This window comes from Malurus melanocephalus, unplaced genomic scaffold (genome assembly GCF_030028575.1).
Source record: "Malurus melanocephalus ecotype Western Australia unplaced genomic scaffold, MMel_1.1 scaffold_94, whole genome shotgun sequence".
NCBI lineage: Eukaryota > Metazoa > Chordata > Aves > Passeriformes > Maluridae > Malurus > Malurus melanocephalus.
The window spans coordinates 2,070,872-2,093,479 of NW_026623326.1; the positions used below are offsets into that span (position 1 = coordinate 2,070,872).

Here is a 22,608-nt window from a genome sequence, read left to right on the forward strand (position 1 = left end):
AAAAGAAAGGTCTGTGTCTGTTTAAATTAAATACCTGATTAAGTAGTTTCTTAAATCTGGRTATTAGTACTTAATACATTTAATTTCCTTGGACTTTCTGAAAAATATATAAAGCAATTATCCCCAGGCTCAAACRTTTTTTCATTTAATATTATATGCTAGAAGCACACACTTCAAGTAAGGTCTGTAGGTCTGCTCCTTTGTAAAACAAAAGGAGGAGAGAACATATAAAATGTTTATTTTTCCATTTGTAATCCATTACTTCTATATGCAATTTATAATTTTAAATATTCCATACATGGGAAAAGAATTGTTTGGATTGCCATTTGTATTGAGTAAGTTTTATATAGAGGGAGAAAAGTGGGTTGATGACYGAGACTCAGAGATAAGAATCAATAGATAATGAATACAATTGCAGTAATTGTAATTCCCATTGAGCATCCAGGTCAGGTCCTAGGTAACCTACTATGCAAAATTTCTTCATCCTTTTCCAAAAGGCAAAGGAGACAGCTTTTGTTCTATACAGTAAGCCCTCTTCAGCATGCCATCTAAAAGCCTCTCCTGAGGGAGAAATCCTTGCCCTGTTCCCTTCACAGCTGACAGGATTTCAGTCTTTATATTTGGATTCAAAGCAGTGGGGAATTGCATAAAGAAAAYGTTACATGCAGGGCATCCTCATTTGTTAATCCCATTGAGCTGTTGGCTTGTGAAACAGCTGTTTCTGGCGATACTGCTCCATCTTCCAATGGCCTCCTTTTTGTTGGCTTTTCCAGAACACTGAGGAGAGCAGTTCTMATTTCCTTCTGTTGTTTTTGGATGTGGAAAAAGGCTCTAAAATGTGAACTGAAAACGTTTTACTATCCAAAAATAAATCTACATTATACACTTTTATCTTTTCCATTAGATACTAGACTCAGCTCATCTTTCAGCAGTCATGAGACTGAGATCTTGACCTCTTCCACACTGATGGTATTATGTAAAATCTGGAAATAATATTTTTTCTTATTGAAGGTGATTGGTACAAGTGGGAAGATTTTAGAATTAAGGCTCATTGGAACAAGTCATTTTGAGGCAAATTCTCCTTTTTTTGAGAGACTCCTAATTAAGGTAAAATAGCTTTCTCCCTGCAATATTGTTGCTGAAGCAGGAAGTGCTTGCTCACTGCAGGTGAGCTCTGTGTTGAGTTAGTGCAAGAGACACATTTCTACTGCAATATTGGGGAAATATCCAGGGACAGATATATAACAGCAGTGCTTGTGTGTGGCCAAAACATGTGTCCCCATGGGCTGGACACTGTGCAGCTCCTGGGCAGTGGGACTGACCTGAACAGAAAACTCCTGTCAGTGGAAAAATCTCTCTGCCAGTGGACAGTGGGTGCTGTGGATTGCAGCTGGTGGGAGGGAAGCTGCACGGTGCAATGTAAACTCTGTGGCACAGCCCAGGGAGAGCAGGATCATGGGAATATGGAGTGGGTGGTGAAGCAGGGAGTCACTTAAATACAGAATCAGGAGTATTTAGAAATCTTTCTGTTTTCTGGAGCACTCTGGTAGGTACCAGCAATTTATCTGCTGGGCATTGACCTGAAGAGSTTTCTTCCTCCTGCCGAGATATTTTACTCTCAGTAAATTGGATTAGACTAAACAACTGTGAGTTTCTAAAAGGCAAAGGAAAGGATTGATTTGGTCTCATTTGTGGAAGTGTTGTTGTGGTTATTCTGCCGCTGTCCAAGCAAGTGATGTGCCAGAATTCAGTGTGCTGTCTGCAGTGCTGCTTCCTTACAGTGGCTGATGAGTTATGGGACCACAAGTAAAACTAAATTTATGTAATAGAAAATGACTGCTGACTGTTAAGTGAATTTTTCCTGTGAAGGTATGATAAAGAGGAGTGAATTAGGGCCCCAGAGGATATATTTCTATTGCTTGAATGCTGCCTAGCATTAGAGCAGTTATCACATTGAGTTCCTACTGCCCTCACCTGTGGAAAAGGGAAAACATGATAGCGATCAAAGGAAAACCTGACATAAAACATTTTGGTGCTTTAATGAGCCTCCTTGAGGGCTCACTTGCTATAGGTGGTTAACTCTTTTCAAGATACTGTCATGTAGCAGCAMAATGTTTATCTTACCAAGGAAATAAATTGTTCAGCCAGGAGCTGGCATCTCTCTGTCTCGCTAATGATAGTTTCTTAAAATTTCCTTAGGCTTTTAGAGAGTGCCTCTCAGTTCTGGCTCTGAATCTTGGTTAGGACCCCTGTAAATTCAGTTATTCCTGAGAAAAATATACAAATGTATGTATCTTTTTTTCACTGTGAATGGTTCCCTGAAACTGAAGTCACTGAAGTGACATTTGGAGCTGATAAAATGAGATTGGTTTATCTCTGCTGGCAATGCCTTATTTGGCGTGAACTTGCCTTTCTAATCATTGATGTTCAGTAATATTTCTRTAGCTCTTTTCTTTTTTTTCTCTCTTTCCTGAGTGTAAGTAAGGACTTTGCCTTTGCTTCCTGTATTKCTTATCAGGAGTGCAGCAGTGCCAACACCATGAAATGTTCCAGCTTTTGATTTGCAGAGTTCTACTTGTCTGTTTAAATTTGATATTTTTCAGTCTTTTGGAAAATTAACTTGAGGCTCTTGGAGTGAACACACTCAAACAGACAAGGTATAAATTACATTTTTCGATTTCCGACTGAAGTCTTCCCAGGACTCAAGTGCTACACACACTTTGAATTGTGCAAACTTTCATGGGCACTCACAGAGAGCTCTGAACCTCAGAGGGGATCCAAATAGTTACAACCATTTTTTGCTCAGTGTTTAGGCCTATGCTCTGCCTTGGTGTAACTTTATCTCTGCTTTGGGGACTGGGCTGATGGGTCTCACAATGCCAGTRTTTGTCTGCMCACTGGTCACTATGGTTTGTASCTGTACAGGAATTTACCCACCTGCYATCTGCAGGCAGAGTCATTTGACAGCTCTATTTTTAGTGATTTATTATGAGTGTAGCACAGAATCTCCAGCTCAGGTGTTAATACTAGCTCTGCCTATAACACACATCTCCCAGGACAATTGTGGGGCCTTTGGCCCTTTTGTCCTCTGTGAATTTTGAAAAAATGGACTTTGATCTTCTCTGGATTGCAGACAGATTTCAAAACAATTGAAAAAGTAACTTTTACCAGTCTTGAATTTCAGACAGGTTGAATCCTGGCTTGAATTACATTTTTTTTTTTCTGGTATCCATTTCTAAATGTAACAGGTAGATGATCATGAGATTTACCTCTGAGATCTGTCAAGTGCTGYTGGCAGTAAGGACATTTGCTTTCTGTTGCCAGCAAGTTTTTTTGCTGCAGCCCTGGGTGGAGGCAGCACCAGGCACAGGCTGYCTTGTTTCACAGAGCCTTCTCAAAAAAGGTTCTTTTGAAAAACAAAATAAAATATGATCAGCTGCTTTTAAAATATAACACTTGTTGGAAGCAYTTGCAAACTTCATAGTAATTATTCAGAGGAGATTCTCTAAAGTCCTAATCAGGTAGTGGAGCCTTATTAATTTTTCCTTGTTCTGCATGGCTGGACAATTCCCCACAACCTAATGAGGAGATGATGACAATGGATGAGTTTCCCCAAAGGACCCCTTTTTTTTTTTAACCTAGCCAGTTGAATTTTACCAAGAAATTTGCAAGAGATTTGAATGTTTCACACTGTAAAAACATACCAAAGCCATAACATCTGCAGTGGCCATGGAAATAGCAGTCATATTGTTCATTGGGTAATATTTCCAGGAAATAGCTTCATAAAAGGCAGGCATGAAATTTGCYATGCATCTTAAATATCTCAGCTGGGATTTCTGAAAATGCTCTTGATTTTTAGTGGGACCTCTGCTCTCAAAATTCCTGGACACAATTCTTTCCCCAAAGGAAAGCCATTCCTGTGGTGGTCAGTGCAGGGTCACTGCTCCTCAGCAGCTGTTTTTGTAACACCTCTTCCAGGTTTGGTTGGTTTTTTGGAGCTATAAATAACCACAGATTTGAATACAGATTCAGTTGGGTGATCAGATGCTGAGAGCAGATTCAACTGAAAGTCCTGCAGAAAGGGGTTCTTCAAAGACATCTTTTCAGCATTTTCCTCCATGCATAACCAGCAGTTACATCCAGGGCAGGTAGAATATGCTCCACCTCTATTATAAAAAAGTGCTATCCATTTCATGAAGAGCATTTGCTTTTAACTTTTTTAATTTTTTTTTTTCATTTAGAAAATAAGGGTCAGCTTTCAGTATGCCTTTATTCTTATTCTTAGATATCTCAATCTAATGCATCCTTTGGTGGAAAGTAAGTAAATCAGTAACACTTGAAAATATAAGTCAAGTSCCTCTATGATAAAACAAGTGTATGGAACTCCTTCAGACTGAAGGTCTCCCTAGAATATTGTAGGTATAAATCTCAACACATTCCTTTTGAGGGTATTTAAATGTAATTTCTCTGGCAACCCACTTCATCTMTCCTTTCTATTCCTGCAAGCAGTGTGAAAATCAGATTCTATACTAATGTGCTGATGGACWCATTGCCCAGAGAAATGCAAGGCAGACAGAGTTTATATAATATGAACTTAGTTTATATATATATAAATAAGACAWATAGTCTTAGTTCATATRTGAGGATCMTAAATCCATGGCAAGTGTGGTATCYCTCAATCAAAGACACTTCTGAAGGGCATGTGGTCCTGGGCTGTAATTTTAAAATGTACAGAATAAGGTGGAGAGTGTTGCCCTTTAAAAGATGGCTGGAAACTCAGCTGTGAACAACACTATAGTCTTAAATGACAGGAAATAAGCTCCATATCAATAAATCTATATTACTAAACAAACAAAAAAAAGGTATTTTGATGCCTGCTGTGGAGAAAGAGGATGTTTAAGTTATGGGGATGTTTAAGTGGATGAGTTTGATGGAATCAAAACAAAGAAGGAAGGAAGTACAGTAAAACCCCTGTCTTTATTTCAAAGACATCATCAACCCCWGGGATTTTAAAATAGAAGGAGTAAAATAAATTATTGATTTATACAGAAGAATTAAAGGATATTCTGYTTTTCAGCTCTAAAGAGGGACCAGGTGTTGTTTGACTTCTATAAATGTACTGTGATTTTCAAAAAATCATATGTCAAAGATTTGTTGCTATTTACCCTTACATCAGAAATGAGTTGGACTTCAGATGGCAGAGGAATTTCTGTCTCTGAACTGGTCTTTGGCTGATTGGGAAACAATTCAAATCAATTAATGTTAGTCAAAATTAGTATTTTTTTCCAGCAAAAACAGTTAGACAAAAACATATATATTTGWAGAGATCAGGTGATTGGGTTCCCTCTTCCTCTATATCCGCTAATGTGAGTGCAAGCTGAACTGTAAGTCATTAAAGGCCATTTCCTCATTATTGCTTATCAAAACCAACATTGCTGGTTCCTTCCTTTTCTGCTCATGAACGATTCCTCTTCACCTTTGCTCTTGCACCTTTTGCTTAGCAGAGGATGCCAGTCAGGGCTGGCAGTGCTGAGGTGATTCCTCACGTTGGGCTGCTGCAGACTGACCCACGCCATCACCTCTAAAGGGGGTACAGGGCACCCAGACCCACCTCCCCAAAAATGTGACACCACTTTGGAAACCAGCCTGCTCAGAATGGAAACTCCTGGCTCAGCCTTGTGCTTGTGTTCCATGTTTCTCTTTTGATAAAAGAGACAAAATGTTTAATTAAAAGTGCATAGATTATGAGGTCCCACCAAATGAAGACATAAATAGGAGTTATCCATCAGTATTCTGGARTTGTCTCTGTATCCCTTCTTGGGCCACCAGATCATCTAAAGTGCTTAACTTGGAACGAAAGGAGCAAACATTATCCAGAACTTGTTTTTAARAAGGGTATTTTTATTATTTTTTTTAAAYTTCAYCTCAAGTTCTACTTTCTRTGTTGTYATTAAGCARTAAGTTGTTCCTTGTCTAAATCTGATTGTTCTCCTCCTATTCTTCAAAGAACTTTAAGTTCATGTTTATTTTTCCTGTGCTGTTGTTTTGAGTTGTTTCTGGGGTTTCGTTCTGGTGATTACAGTGTGTTTGTTTAATTTGGATGTCCAATATAAAATATATCCCTCTGGAGGAACAATATGTTTTCTTTTTGGCATAGTTTTGTTTTGGTTTTTTTTTCATTTTAGAATTCATCATTTGTGTGTGGTTAATGCTTACTAGAGGTGCCAGGTTTGTTCAAGACACTTAGAARACCTTGGAACAGTGTGGTTCCAGCTATAAAGGGCATATAGGGATAACCCAGAATAACTGTCTACAAATGAAAAGAAGTTTAAGTGAGACCAAAACTTAATGTTAAGAGCTGACCTTTCAACAGCAYTAAACTTCATTGACCAAGGACATTAGAGGACACTGGAGATCATTCAAGTTCAAAGTTAATATTAGCAAGAGGTTTGATAYTGGAAAAAARACCTGTGTGTGAAGGAGGGGGACRAAGAGAAACAGTTYCAAATTCCTTKTTTCTTCATACCAAGAGGATCAAGTCAGGAAAATACAGATCACARGCAATATTTATGAGAACACCTATAATTCAGTCATGGAGAGTTGTACTGGTGAGTGGCAGCTTTTAGGTGGGTGATSAGCAGTTCTGTTAAGGGGTCCCTTCTCTCATCAAGTGCACAAGTACATCTGCAGCAGCAGCCTTTGCCCCTTGCCTCTAGTCTGAGTTGTGTCAGTGTGTGCTGCTGGCAGTTTTTTTTCAAGTCAAGGAAAGCACCTCAYTGTTCATCAGGTGAATATCTGGCTCTGAGCCTCTCATAGCTCCACACCCCATCCAGCCTTTCAGGAATCCATCAGCTGCCCAGGGTTTTGTTTCAGTAGGAGCAGGATTTGCCTYCAGCTTTTGAAAACACTTTCGCTGTGAGGGGGAGAGTAAAAGAATAAAAATAGTTAAATAAGAGCTGGGCTGAAGTGGATGTGTTTTAAACAAATATACAACTTCTTTTCCATCTGCTGGTTCCCAGTCTTTGATTGCTGTGAGAGAGAAATAATCACTGCTGCWTTTCAGCAGAACCAGGATGTGCTTCTCCAGGTCAGCTCTGAAGAGTGGTCACTTGCATCCATGAACCTGGAATTTTTGATGGGACCAATACAGTAATTGCTAAAATTGATCCTAATTAATGAGAGTGTTCCTTTGCATTTCTTAATGCTATAACTGATGAATTCCCCAAGGAATTCTTCTGGCCATCCCCTTCCTATGTAAAGAGTATGGCTAAGTGGCTTAATAGGATAAGTGCTTTATAAAACAGCTCTGTAATATTTTAGTTGTCTCTTTTCATTTCAGTAACAAGCATAAGGGAAGCTAATGTCTCAGTACACAGGGATTTGCAATCACCATTAATGGAGATAATTCCCCTCATGGGAAACAATAAAAGATACCATTGCAAGAGCTAGAACACTTTTCTAGCTTTGCATTTTTATCACAACAGATTGTGTCTCTCTTGCTAAATTTCTCTGTGCTCTAGAGGAGAAAATAAATCTGGCAAAGAGAAACAACTTCAAATTGTTAAGATAAACTCATGATGGGGGAAAGTAAGGGTTTCTGAGTTTCCCAAGACAGCGTCTATATGATYGAGGAAAATAAAACAAAATCGTGGCAGCTGTTAGCAGTTTAGTGAGTTTTAAATGAGCCCTGAATGATGTCTGAATTAAGAGGAGTTTTTGCCTTTTTCACATTATCATCACTAACAGAAGAGGTCTCACTGGTTTTTTGTATTTTGATGGTAAATCCTGTCCTAACAAATATGCCGACGAGCTGTAAGAGAGCAACTGACTTCAGTTGCATGGGATGTCTGTCTCAAATTCCATATTCACGGATCTCAGACGACTGCAAAGCAGTCAGTGTCATTTCATGGCTGAGAGAACCAGGTCACAGAGCAGCCATGTGATCTGCCAGAGCTCTCACTGCTGCCCAGCATGAGGAGAAGTCCTGTTGCACTCCCACTTCGTGCTGAATCCACTGGGCAYCCTTTCTTTTGGGGGATCAATGGACAGTGCTTTTGATGTTGGTTGTCAGGTTTGTGGAGTCTGCCAGACACCATTGCTCCTCCAGGAGCTGAGAGAGAATCTCTTGCCAACTTTTTGCCAGGTACTTTATGKTTTTAAGAAAGCACTGGGCAAAGTTTGGTCTGACACTTTGTAGATCTAACCCTAAGTCTTTAACTAYAGCAAGAGCCTTATTTTGTTCCTGGAATGTTTTTTGGGGGGAAAAACCATTCAGGGACTGAATGCCAGGTTACAAATGAAATGTGCTGTAAGAGTGAGAACATGCAAAGGAAAGAGAAGCCTTTAAAAAGCCAATTTAATGTTAATTCTTCTTTCCTTTCAAAATGAGCAGCTTGTGGTGCTCAGCTCTTAGAATCTGGTTTTTATGTCTTTAAAATACGCAGCAGTGGAGCTTAATACATTGGTTTGCTTTTTAATGACTGAACCTTGGATTTGAACGTTTGCTGCAAACTCTCTAATTTAAATGCTTTCTTATTTATGGCACCATGCTTAGAATGTTATGCATAGCATTATCTGAGTATTAACTCTTTTSACAAGATGGATTTTAGGATTAAATGAATTGTGAGCATTCCTTTCAAACTGCTGGAGCCAAAGGGGTTGGGAGTGTAGGAGTGTTCGATTATCCAGCTGCAGCCATTCCCCCTGCACAGCCTCGTGACACGTTCCAGGGGTTCTGGTGGCTGAGCAGGAGGAGAGAAGTCACTGGAAACAGCTCGGATTGCACATCCTCGACTCACCACCCAGGGTAGGTGACCGAGCTGTTCCATGAGCAGCAGGGAGAGAGAGGGAATGGCAGCCTTGATTTAGCATAATATAAGCTCCATGCTGGGTATATAGTTACTGTCGTTGGAAATCAGATTTGTACCTTTTGTGCTTTTTTTTTTGCTAAGCTGTGATTGCTATGCTGAATCTTTTGCTTTGYCCACCATTATGAATTGGTGCAAGGTGCTCATGCAAGTGATTATTCTAGGAGCTGTTGAGGGTCAGCATGTTTCCATTGTTGACTGGTTCCAGGATTTTTTGGTGCAGGAAAATAGATGGTTTCTCTTTTCTTCAGCAACGACATAGCAAATACAGAACTCGCTCATGTTAGAGGTGTTGTGTTAGAGTGCACATATGAGCTGTCTGCATTCAGCTGCCTGTCCCACCTGCTCATTCCCACCTCCACTTTTGGAAACCAATTCCAGGCCAAACTCTGCTCTTTTAAGTGCATGAGGACTGTCTTTAGTGGAGCCTGAATTTGTGTCCCCTCTGAAGCCGATTATTGCTTTGAAACAAGAGAATGCCATGAGCCTCCTATTGGCTTTGARCCAACACTTGTCTTTTAGTCAAGCAAGGAAGAGTCATGTTTTTACATCCAAAGATTAAACATTTCCTTCCTGCTGTCACACCTGTTTCCAAGCACTGGCTGYTTGAAGAGCTGCTACCATTTACAGTCAGCTGTTCCCTGGAGCAAGTCATCCTCTGTACACACCTTTCAGCTTCCGCTGAAGTGTGTCCTTGGGTGATTAAATCTTATGCAAACAAACTCTTGACTGAGTGATCATTTCCTTACCTGTTTSTCATATTGATGCATCATTCCCCTGTCTGCTGCATAATGTGCAGTGGTTTATTCCACCTTCAGTTTTTTAAAGATAAAAATGAAATTCCCTATCCTGCATTTTTCTGTATGTCTAGATGCAACCTCATTGTTGCCAGGAACTTTGTTCACTGGTGCTAGTTAGTAGAGGAATAGTTTTTGCCCCACCATCCAGTTTTAACTTCAGTCAGTGGTTTGGCTGGATAACTGGCCCACTTATTCGGGTCAGTCTGTCTCAGTTATATCAGGTAAATATATGGAGTTTGTCCTATTACATTGGCTTCAAATATAGAAGTCAATGTCAGCTTGAACGTCGCTGTTGGGTGAGGTTTTGTGTTAATGGAATGGGAAAGGAGCAATAAAARGGAAGACAGTAAAGAATGAGTTGCTCAGTTCCACAGAAATGAAATCTGGAKATGTGACCTTTAGTAAGAAAGACCCAGCAGAAGGAGGAGGAGTCATGTGAACCTGTCCCTTATTCAGTGGATGAATTGGGCACGTTTCAGCCAAAGGGGTAATGGGAACAAKTGATACTGTGACTTTCTGATCTGTTCTGTAAACCTGAACAGCAGTGTAATTGTTTGATCTGATCTTACCTGTAAAGGAGAGCACAGGGCACTTGTGAAAGCTCTTTGGTCTGATTGCTGAGGTTGTWATTTTGCAAAAATCAGAAGCACTGTCAGACATTGTGCGTGGACATTGAGAGGTGGGAATGACGCATGGTGCCTAAACTGCATATGGTGGGGAGCAGAACAGAAACACCAATAAAGCCTAGGGGGTCGGATGGGGAAAAACAGGAAGTGAGGCATATGGAACAGCCCCAGCAGTAGTTGCAGGTTCCTCACTTTGGACCTTGGGATCCTAGGAGTGAGACAGCATCAGTTAAAAATGCACTTGGTGCTGTTGTGCTAATGTCTTTCACAGATGAACAGGAGAAATGGCTGGAAATATTGCCTTTTGGAGTAGGTTCCTTGRAAGCAAATTACACACCATGAGTAATGAATGCATTTGACAGCAGAGTTTTTGATTCTACAGCACATTCATAACACCTTGGAGCACTTAGTACCTTGTTAGCCCAATTAGCATACTCTGAAACTGCCAAGGCAATCTGAACAGCTRTTAATCACATGCCAAACTGCCCAASATCATGCTTTGTTATTATTGAAGGAGCGGATTGGTAAAGCAGCTTTAAACRTCTAAATGCACAGACAACTGGTTAYAGTAAAGCCAGAAAATACCAAACCAGAAATTAATACAGTAAAATAAGCTATTATACCATGGACTGTCCCTCCTTATTGGCACTGGAAGAACTGTGCTATGTGTAAGTGGAAGCTGCATATCCTGAAGCTTTAAAAACAGCCCTACATGGTTTGTGGTGAGTGATGCTGATGGTACCACTCCAGCCTGTGGAGGGTGTGCAGGTTTTTTCTGGCCTGGCCCAGAAAAAGGAACACAACTGCAGCCTGCAAACAAACATGCACCCACACCTGACTTAATGTCCTGGCATTGAGCAACTTCAGATTGTACCCACCGTGATTCATTTCCAGTCTCCAGGRTTCAGGGCTAACATTAAAGTGCAGTTCAACTGCTCAGGCACAGGTGATCCTTGACCTCTGTTGCAAGACAGCTTTTAAAGCTGTTAATGTAATGGGACAGTTTGGTCCTGTCCAGGAGGAACAGGATGGGGGATCTGTGTCACAAAATGGCTGCATTAACGTGTCCTTTAGGGAGCTGTTTTCCATTTCTGTTCCAGTTCTCACAGCAGTCTCTTACGCTAGAAAAATGTCTAAGCTACAGCAGGAAAGCTGGTATGGTTTCTGACATAGGAATGGGTGTCTGTTCCTGCATGAGATACACATAATAAAAATGATCCTGAGAAACTTTCAGAAATAAAATTTAACCTAAAATAAAAACAGTAAGAGGATTCATAAGGGTCAGGTCATTCCCCTCACCTGTGAGCTGATAAAAACATTGCAGTTTTCAAAATCTGCTGTCTCTTTTGTAGTTAATACCACTGAATTGCAAACATGGTATATTGACTCTAGGAATAACAGTGAAATGACAAATAAAGAGCATGAGTTAATGATATATTAAACCCCGTTCATGTAAGTAATGCAAGTTAGCACCTGTTTATAGAAAATAAAATTAAACTAGCTTGATTTTTTTTTTATGAGGTTATAATTTAGGTAATAGAGGAAATAGTGATATACTTTTGTGGGCATTTGGTTTGGGCGATATGATATTTTATTAACAGAGCAGAACAATAGAAAATAAACATATAATGKATTAAATAATGGAAACCTGGCAAGTTGACAGTTGCAGATAAAATGGAATTATTATAGGGCAAGCAACTTTGTCGAGAACTCCTGAATAGATTTATCCTTGCCTTTGGGATAGAAGGGAGTTTTTTACTTAATTTTCTAAGGAAACAATGTTTTCTTTCATGTTTTCCTCATCTGTTTGTGCTCTGCCTCTGATGACTTTTGTACYCATTGGACAAATTTCAAGACACTTGGCAGAAGCTCCTGGTCTCAAAAATCATTTCAGTGGAAATCAACATAAGGATAGGGAGAGCAACCAAGAATTAGCTCTGATTCAGAGAAATGCAGTAGTATGAACACACATATTTATGGACACACACATTACTAGAAACTCTGCGTGGCTGAGAGATCTCAAGATGCTTGACCCTCAGGAAAAGCTTCCACTGTAGCTGGACACTGACCACWCAGCCCAGATCTGTGGGAAGCTGGCCTGCACTGTTGTCTGCTCCATGGGGATTGCTAGTTATGCATGAGAAGCCAGAAGAATTAGAAGTATGTCACTAGTGCCTGCAGCTGGGTGAGCAGCCAGGAGCAAAGAGAACAGGCTGCTCATACAAAATAGCATGGTTGGTCTGCCATAGGTAAACAGGGCCTGTCCTAATAACTGCAGATCTCATTGTCATGGAGGGAAGGACATCAGATGCTGTTTTAGGCTCAGAGGTCAGCAGTGGTATTGAGAAGATTGTTACTGGTGACTTTCCCAATATTGAGGTGGCTTTTATCTTGCTAGAAATGTGATAAACCAAACAGCATGTTGCTTGCAAAAACTGTCACTTAAATGAAAGTTTGTACTCAGTCTCATGAAAATGTGACTGGAATTATCCTTGCTTGAAAGACTCAGAAGAGATATAGGAGAATGGAGTTGTCCAAGTTATACACTGGGCAGGAAAGAGAGCTGGATTTGGAGCAAAGGTCATCTATGTCCCAGGCTTTCTGCTAGGTTATTTTACCTTCCATATCTAAATGCTTCCATCTTTGAGTGGCAAACTAATYCAGGTGAACATAAAACCAGCACCTTTCTTACATGAGGGTTTTTAAGAGCTTGGGGCATTTAGAGCTGCTGAAACACAATTATGGTCTGCTCCCTTGCTGACGCTTTTGATTTTAATTATTTTGAAAACACATTTGTAACAGCATATACAAGAGCAACAGGGTAACAATAACAATAAAGCTGTGTTGTGTTTTTGGTATAAACTCTTTGGTTTGGAGTTTACGGTTTATGTGTTCTGGAACTGGATTATTGCCTTATTAAACAATGCAGCAGTCTTTTCTCATTTAGCTAGCTATCCATTTTTATTAGGGTGCTCTATAGAATGCCTGCAATAATATTATAAAGGTGCACAAGGTTCATTATTTCACAACAAGTGACTAGCCAAGACCATTATTATTTTTATAACAGCCAGGCTTTCTATTGAAATACAGTTTGGATTATAACCTTTTTTTTCGTCTTCCTTCTTTCTCTTTTCTCTACCCAAAGCCAAGATGTGCAATTGTTCCTTTTCAGATTGCTTTTCCACTCCCCTACAAAACATGTCGTTTTCTGTGAAATGGATGGATTATAATGGGAACAGATCAGTGATAATGCATTGCTGGAATACAGCTATCCCCAAGAGAGCTTATAATAATATCCACTCTTCCTAAGCTTTAAAATCTGCAGTTTGGACAGCCTATAGCTCTAATATGGAATCTAGCTCTGAATTTTCCCTGCACTTAAAATTCTTTGATGCTCAATTATTGTTTGGGTTCTGCCCTCCCTGTCACATTGCCATGGCAACTGCSTTGCATAAAATCCTGTGCTCAGACAATACAGTCCCTGCTTTATAGAGGGGCTGCAGGCTCAGAAAAGTTGAATTCGTTGTTCAGAGAGATTACTGAAGATTAATGACTCTGCTTTGAGTGCCGCAGAGCAAATTTCTGAAAATCACGGTAATTGAATAAAAAATACATGCAGGTGGTGCATTCTCYGAGTCAGGAGCATTGACACCTGCTGGGAGTGGTGGAGTTGCAGTAAATCTGTAGTAAAAACACCTGTGGGTATTATTCCAGCATACAGTTTCCTCATGCTAAATAGCTGTGGTGTGTAATTAGCCGTGGTGGTTTTCCTTCGCCTGTTCCCTGCTTGTAAAGGGAACTCCCTGACCGAGGTTCCCCAGTGGGGCTGGCACGGGTTGATGTGTCCTGGGCTGGTGCTGTGTGCTGGGCTCCTTCAGCCCAGTGGCCCCTTGATGAGGCCAATGCTCCATTTCCTGCCACTGGCCTGTCGTAATTCCATGGGTACATTAGTGGTTGCAAGGAAGATGAAAACAGAGCTGTAAATTGCTCGGACTGAATCGTAAACCAGGACGTGTTTCATGAGCCCGTTAAGCACATGCCCCTAATTTTAAGCATATGCTGAGTTCTGTTCAACAGGAACAGAGTTAAGTGTGTGCTTTTAAGTCCTGCACTGGTTTGCAGATCTTTAGAGTTGTGAACCTCACTGGGACAATGAATTAAATTTGCAAAAGTGTGAGCTATTTTCGTRTTCAGTAATAACATCTTTAATATTACATGCCACATTAGTTGTAAGCAGCTGTCATGCAGCAGTATTTAAAATCATCTTAACAGKAGTCCAAGAAGGCATTTTGTCTTCCCCAAAAATAATAGCACACCTTTGGTTTAGACTTTGCATCCCTTGAAGGTGAGCAGTACTCCTTGGGATAGCCTCCAGAATCACATCTGTTTGAGAGCAGTATATTACAACCTTATGTTACTAAAACATGTGTACTAGGAAAAGCCTAGCTTAGGAAAAAATCTCGTGTAGTCATAGGGGATATGAATATTAACTCAAACCAGATGCATAAAGGCTTGGGGTCATCTTTGTTCTCTGTAGCAAGTCTTTCAGATCTTATGYTTGCCACATAAAATCTGTTTGTGAACACCAAGACACCTGCAAGTATGGGAATTATTGAAAAAATGTAAAAATGTCCACACTGCCAAGCAAAGGAGAAATGCATGCAGCCTGAAAGGGAGCACTAATCCATTTTGAGACCTAAACCTGTTTCTAAATTAACTGTTTGTATGTTCACTTCTTCAATTCAAAAGCTTAGCCATCTATGTCATTTAATTAGTTAGCCTTTGGCTGAAGTTGTATCGTAGGAATAAGAGGTAAGGGACTATACCCACRAGGCTGAATTTACCATCAACCCCACTGTGTAAATAAAGGATGCCTTTGCTTTCCACAGGGGCCAGTATGGCAGAGAGGCTGGTGGGGTCGCACAGCTGAGTGAAGGCCATTTCATTGCCCCTGGGAGATTTTTTGGGTTCATTTCCCCATCCAGGACATGATCCTCTTTGAGGATTGCTGGGTTCTCCTTTGATGCAGTGAGAATAGCTATGTTGATAATAAATAAATATGTATCTCCATATTTACTAACCTGGTTTTCATGGCCAAAATAGTTCGTCATTCTCCTGTTTCTGGTGAGCTGTAGGCCTGGGGTTAATTGTAGCAAAAACCTAAGAAGCTTCAGGCAGCTGGGCCAGTCTTTTCCACTGGGGTTATTTCATGTCAATTGCTGCAAATTAGACACATATAAAATTTATAGTRTGTGGGTGCCTGTGCACAGAAATTTAGCTTCCTCAGTATTTACAGAACATAAAACAGTCCTCCTTGTTTAAGGCTAGGATGAACATTTCTGTCACATTAGGAAAGGCAACCTTATTTCATTCTGCAGCTGCTATTTAAATTCTGCAAGATCTCTTTTAATCTTAGACAAAGTTCAAAATGAGATGTTTCAAACATCTGCTAACTATTATGGGTCATGCCTTCTAGTAGAGGTATTAAATTATGACCAAGATGAGAATCAAATGTTTTAATAGTGTTTTTGTTCATTGCTTTAAAGTTTGTCCTCTTTCAGTGATATCTGTTCTCTTTTTGAGCATGGCAGTCAAYGTGCCTACAAAGAGGATTGTGCTGTGGGTGAGGTGGGTGGGATCACAGTGRGGCGAGGGTGACACCCTCTAGTTTAAGTTAGGCGAAAAACAACAAACAAGTTGGTGTCTCTATTTCAGCAGAGGGAAATCTAAATCAATCACAGAAACGCACCCTCTGTGCTGTGTGCCAAAAACAAGATGGGTGGGTCTAGCAGAATATGGGAGAGAGGGCATTTCAGTTTCCTCCAAAGGGGAGATAACAGATCAGCTTTCTCGTTTGTCATGGAAACCYTTTGTCAACCCAGTAACAATGACGTCAAGGTGGCAGTGGCACAGAGACTGAKCTGGTTAATATAGCACACACCTGTTGAACTGCCAGAGGGGAAGGTATGTTGGCTTTTACATTTTCCATCCCTGATTCTAAACAACTTCGCTGAAGGTTTAAAAAGTGTTATTTGAGTTCCAGGGCAGTTTTCCTGAGCTGTAGCAAATTCATACCGTGAGCAGGTGGTGCTGGAGCTTTCACTCATGGAGAAATCCTGCTAAGGGACATTTGTTCAAGCAGTGCCTTTCCCTCCTCTTTTGGGTATCCTTTTGGAGGGCAGGAGAGCAGACTTGTACTTCAAAAGAACAGCACCAAATGCCTTCAGTGTGTTTGCTTTGCTTGGGAGTGAAGCTTCTGCTGATGTTCACCAGAGGAGTTTTTTAGAAACACTTCTATAAAAAGAGAACCCCAAATTGACTACGCCAAATCTATAGCTGTAGATGTATAGCATTACGCTGCTGCCCGTTTTTGGAATGACAGTTCTCCTACCTGTTTCTCCAGTGGGTGCTATGCTTTTGTGTTTAGTGCTGTTGACTAGCTACTTTTCCTTTTGTAAAGTGAGATTGGATCACTTTTTCTGCTTCATTCAGCATTACTTGTGTGACTACCTTCCCACATTCTGTAATCAAAAAATGTTTTAACATTTCCTTAGAAATCAGCTTTCTTCTTTTCTGGATTAAAATGTGTAAACAGGGAAAGCAGCCCATTTTTTTCTGGGCTGTTCATGTTTACCAGAAAAATCATAGAAGTTGAGTTTGCAGAAGACTTTGAATCAGTTAAAGTATTGCACTGTGTCAATAGTTGATGYAGGTTCTGTTACTATGGCTAAAACATGAATTTACATCAGTTGCATTTCTTATGTGTGGTAACACATGATAATTCTCTTAAAGTAAAGGGTCCCCTTGTTATTGCTAAACAATATGCATGATACAAATATTTYTTATGTAGCTTGAAAGAGGAGAAGCAGAGCCTATTACGTAGATGATGATTCAAATTATATTGGGTTGCAAAGCAAAATTAAGGCTGAGAAAAAGAATGGCAGAAAATGGCATAAAGTGATCAGAAAATGAAAATGGAGTCAACCAGTGTAAATGATATTTATTRCACAAATGGAATCCAGCTGTATGTAGTGGTGCCAGTGAGTTGTAGAAATTTTTGCAAAGGAACCATCTGGGATTATAATTGTCCAAATAGCCAATGTGGRTAACCCATGATATCCTAATGGAGATGGATGATATCAGATGGCTGCCAAGTTTTGAGGAGGTAGAAAATAWAAGACTGAGTGATAATCATTGTTTTCTGTAGATGAAATTTTCCTTCACATGAAAGAAATAAGGTTTAGCTATATTAGCACTGCTGCCATCGTGTATCTGGAGACATCTGTGAAGAACTATAATTCTCTTTGGCTTCAGTTTGGAAAATGTTGTACACTCGTCTGTATTTTTTCTTTACACTCATTACTGGTGATTTCAGCCTGACAGAARGGTATTTCATGTGATCTAAAGTCTCTGTAGTATCATTCATTTTTATCTGTGACTTTCCACTGAAAGGCTAGAAAAAGACTCTATAGACATCTCACAATAAGACTCTTCCTAAATTCTCACTGCCACTGACAGGTTACCTGACCCCTAGGGAAGGGCCAATCTCAGAAACTGGCACATCTCCTGCTCCCACCTCACAGCAAACTGCAAATGTCCCCTGTCCCCTGCCCTCTGTGGGGAGCAGCGGGAGCAGGGCAGTGGGGAAGGCTGTCCTTGGGGAGCCCCGGAGCTCCTCAGCTCGGGAGGGAAGGAGTGAACACTGCTGAGCTGGGCACTGATGTGGCAGTRACCAAAACCCTCTGTCTGCCAAGAGCGAGCCTGCCTCTGAATACTGTTTCCCCTGAGTTTTCTCTTTGTTTTCTGCAKGGGCTTTTCAGACTCACTTTTCAGACTTTCTTTGGTTTTTTCCCGTGTCTCAGGGGTGCATATCACTGACAAAAATACCTTTGGTGTAGGAGAGAGGCAAATTCATTTATCTCCACCTTGGATCAATCCAGGTTTTAGTTACAGTACAACACGGAGCAGTGTGATAAAGAGTCCTTTTCTTGCTGGAGGGAMAGAAAGGGGACCCAGAAAGAAGAGAAGGAAAGTGCAGGCTGTGATAAGTTAAGTGTGCCCTTAACAGGATCACTACTTACTAAGGCCTTGTGAACCCTGAGAAGGAAAGATYATTTACATTGTGTTTCCATCATTTTCTTCCAGAAATTTCTTATTGAATGAGCCACCACCTCATAACCATAGTGTTAGGTGTGGTGATGCAACAAAAAAAATTTCTATTTCATGCAGTAAAAAGGCTAATTCATTCTCTTTTACTTCAAGCATGTTTTCCCTTYGCTTAGGACTCGTTCTGGCAAACAGAGCATTTCAGCAGTTTCTTCTTTAGATTGGGTGGGGATTAATGAGGTTTGAACACACAGCTCTGCTACTGTATTGCCTGGGATAGAGGAAATTGCTTACTTATTATTTATCATTCTTATTTTATGAAAGGAAACAGATGTTTATGCCARAAGTCTTATAACATGGATGAAGTAATAGTGAATTTTTAAAACAGAATGTGTTGAGGAAACATAATTCTGTGACTGAAAAAGGAAATACTCAGCCAAAACAATGTCCTGTTGGGTATTCAGGTTAAGTAGGTGGGATAGTACCATGTTAATTGCTACAAGCACAAGTATGGYAGGCAGGCTGTGGCTCTAAGAGTAATAGGAAGTGGAGCTGAAGCAAGTGCAGGAAAGGTTAAYAGTTTTTTCCTTCATTTTCAGATTCTCCAGTGTGCAGCTGGAGAGCCTGATCTCAAAGTGAATTAAAGTTGTGTGTGGGAATTGCTCAGTTTCATTCCAAGTCTGATTAGCATGAGGGCTRTTTATCAAGGTGGCTGGTTCTCACTGCTGTATTCACCATCCTTCTCTGGCCCCAGGCCCCTGTTGCCCTCTGTCCTCCATCACTGCAGCCCATTGTAGCACAGCCCAGTTCCTTTCCAGCACCTCTATCCCTCCATGCCTGGGCTCCTGTTGTCCATCCCTCCCGAACCTAGGATGCCGTGAAATCCCTTGCTATTCAAGCTGAAACAAAACAACCCAGAGCCACTGTGAAACTCTATGGATTCTCTGTCTTTCTGAAAGAGAATTTCTTACAGTTTATCTTTTTCCCCTTTTCATCTTTTTTACTAGCAAAAAAATCAAATGTGGTTCCCCTGAGCACGTATCTTTATACCTGCCAATTAAGGATAAAGTGGAGATTTACTCAAGGATTTGCAAAAGAGACCCAAAGGAAGCAGTGTCCAATTCTCACTGAATTTCACTGCCTTCAGGCTCTGTCCCTTGCCAGCATCAGCTCTGTTACTGAGCTGCCCTGGACATGTCCTCCACGCAGCTTTAGAGACACACTGGATATGCTAATGACRAACATTAGGTGTACTTGGATCTCAGGCTGAAAATATTACCCTCAGCTACCAAAATATTTTCTTTTTCCTGGATACACTTGCATTACACATTGTGAAACACCCTGAGGATGTTTTAAGCTCAGGCTGTATCACCTTCCTCTGCATGCATTGAGTGCAAAAGAGAAATGTGGTTTTAGGGAACAAARGAACACATGTATGAGTGTTGTGGATAAAACACAGACATCTGTCCGTGAAAATTGAGGCCTCCATATTGACTGAGTTGAGTCTAGAAAGAACAGAAATGAACAGTATTCGTCTGGGAGCAATTTACATGTAACAGTGATTGCACAAGCGAGAGCATTTTATTGGAAGTGTCTTCAGGGAAAGAAATTAAGCAGGAGCTGGGAATGCACTTATCAATAGACCTTATTATGCTGCTCAACCTTTGATAAATGAACCTAGCAAGTTCTTTCAGACTCCTTTCAATCTTCTGCTTGTTTGTGCTGCATTTCATAGATCCATATTTAGCCCTCCCTGATAATATGACTTGACAGTAAATGTAAATGACAGAGTCAATGAGCATTTCCTTTCAGTTGAAACAAAGTGAGTTCAACCATCAAACCCTTTGGATTTACATTCTTTGTAATAGAATTTATTACCTTGTTAGAAACTAAAAGCACACACCAAAAAAAAAAGTGTGCAACCATTTTTTTATTATTGTAGTTAAAGAAGAAAATTTTATGGGAGGAGTGTCCTTTGAGAATGCTTCAGTCAACTCTATCAAATAGAGAAGCCAAAAATGATAAAATTCAAAACCTGCAGCTGTTGGTTCCTTTGAGAGTCTCATTGAAGTAGTACAAGCAACAGTCTTTCATTTTAGAAGGGAAGCATATGACTGCAGTCAAAGGCCTTCCAATGTTATTTTAGGTAAGCTGATCTTCATAAAGGCCATTGTAATCTCTCGTGCTGCTCAGGTTTTAGGCAATATTTTTTTGTATAATACTGGTTCTGTGTCCACTGAAGACATCTGCTTAGAYGTGCCAGGCTCGATCGTGCACACTGTTACATCACTTGGCAAATGAGGTCACCTCAAGTAAATGGCAGTATTATGGAAAGGGAATGAAAACCCCACAATTCAGCTGTTGGGACTCAAGCTGCAACCCAACGTGGGCTGAAGATCCTGCAGCAATACTGGAAAGGCTCAGAGGGTGCAGCCAGGCAAGCAATAGGGAGGACTCAAGTGATCATCTCTCCCAAGTTATTTTTTCCTCAGTGCCAAGCACCATCAGAGGATATTGGCATGCAACAGTTTTGCAAAGTCTCCTGCTCAAAGTCAGCTTTGTTTCAAGCAGAGTTCACCCCTGCAGCCTATCTRCAGCAGCGGTGGCCTGGTTTTGTGTGGTGATTAATGGGAACGCTGAGCTAAAGCAGATCATTAGGATGCCCTCACCCATCACGTGTTCTTTCAGCTTGAAGCCTGCTTGGCACCCAGCACCTCCTAACATTCATGCCCTGGTTTTTCTAATGTGTACAAAATCCCTCTGAAAATTCAGTGTGACACTTGCAAGGGGAAAAGGGGCAGGAAAATGTGCCAACCAGGACCAGGTCTTCCTTTAGTGCCTTGGAGAAGWACACCACTCACTGTCATCATTCCTCCCAAAGCATTTTCTGTATTCACATCTGTGTTTCCCTTTATCTTCTATTAAACCAACCTAGTACTGAAAATCATGCAAAGCAGCTTGTCCAAATCCACCTTTTAGTTAATTTTGGGCCCAAGGCCYTGATTTATAGTAATGGGACCTAGGGACCAATAATAAAAAAGAAAAATAGTAGCTATTAAATCTGTAAAAAGGAAATTACTTGGAAATGGAGAGGGATGCCAAGCTGGTCTCTCCAGCAATGGCAGAGGGGAGTCAGACTTACAGGGCCATATGGCTTAGACATAGTTTAAATAATCWCCTCCAATTAAAAACAAAGCCAGTTTTATGTCAAACATCTGTTCTGCGAGTTCATCAATTTGGGAAAAAAAAACCATCAGGGGATACTTTAAGTACTTCATYGTGGTTTTGGTTTCTCTGGTCAGATCCTCACCCATTTTGAGGGGCTGATGTCCCTGAAGGAGGAGTGTTGTGGTTTCCTGTGATGCTACCAGGCATCAGTGCAGGTTTTTGTGTTTGTGTGTGCTGGGCTCCCCATCCATGCTGCCTTCAGAAATCCAACATTCATTGCAGGAAGGCTGTGTTTTGGGAGAGTCCAGAGCACCTGAGGAGGTCAGTGAAGGTCAAGAGGGTCWGCTGGAAGCTGGGCATGGCTGCCACTGGAGAGGGTGTCTGTCTAATGTAATCAGAATTATTTGTGTCTAAACCACAGTGGTACTTGGCTGCTAAATCCTGATTCCTGCATGCTGGCAGAGAAGAGGAAGAGAATATAAGGTTATCCCTTTTCTTCCTCCCCTCACTTCTTATAGCAGGACCGGGAAAACATAGTTTGAGGTAATCTACAACTTCTTGTCTTGGAAATGTCTGCTTTTTACTTGACAAGGGGAGGGAKATCTGTTCCAGGTATTGTTTGAAATCATGTAATTTTTCATAAATCCATTAGAAGCATAACTGTGCAGACAGCAATGTACCTGTTTAAAATAATTATCCAGATTRTAAGGGAAATATGTGTATTAAGCAAATCTGATCTAGTGTACAAACTGAGATTTACTTTGTTCTAAAGCATCCCTTGGTGGTCTTACTGTGCTTTTTTTCTTATTATTTATTAATGTATCATTTGTTCCTTTCCCAAGAAGGCATCKGAGGTKTCTCCTCTGGTCACTGTGARCCCTTGTTCACAGCTCTTCAGATAACTGTTTTYCTTTATGTGTAATTTAAAAGCTGARGTGGTTAATTAAGGAYCTAATTATTCCTTGATRTTGATATCAGGGAATCTGTAGGTTCTTTGCTGAGAAAAAAATAGTGGGAGGTCRTACTCAGTTGGGATCACTG

The 22,608-nt window shown here is 40.6% G+C and overlaps 1 protein-coding gene across 9 annotated transcripts in view; it reads left to right on the forward strand.

The window, feature by feature from the left end:
• KALRN (kalirin RhoGEF kinase) overlaps positions 1-22,608 on the forward strand; it is a 464,979-nt gene that overhangs the window by 344,739 nt on the left and 97,632 nt on the right. The window contains exon 1 of one of the 9 annotated variants that reach the window (XM_057368586.1): positions 16,246-16,257. The exons of the other annotated variants lie outside the window; for them this stretch is intronic. The gene's annotated coding sequence lies outside the window, so the exon portion shown is untranslated. Of the gene's footprint in view, positions 1-16,245; positions 16,258-22,608 lie in introns of those variants that run through there. 9 annotated transcript variants of the gene reach the window in all.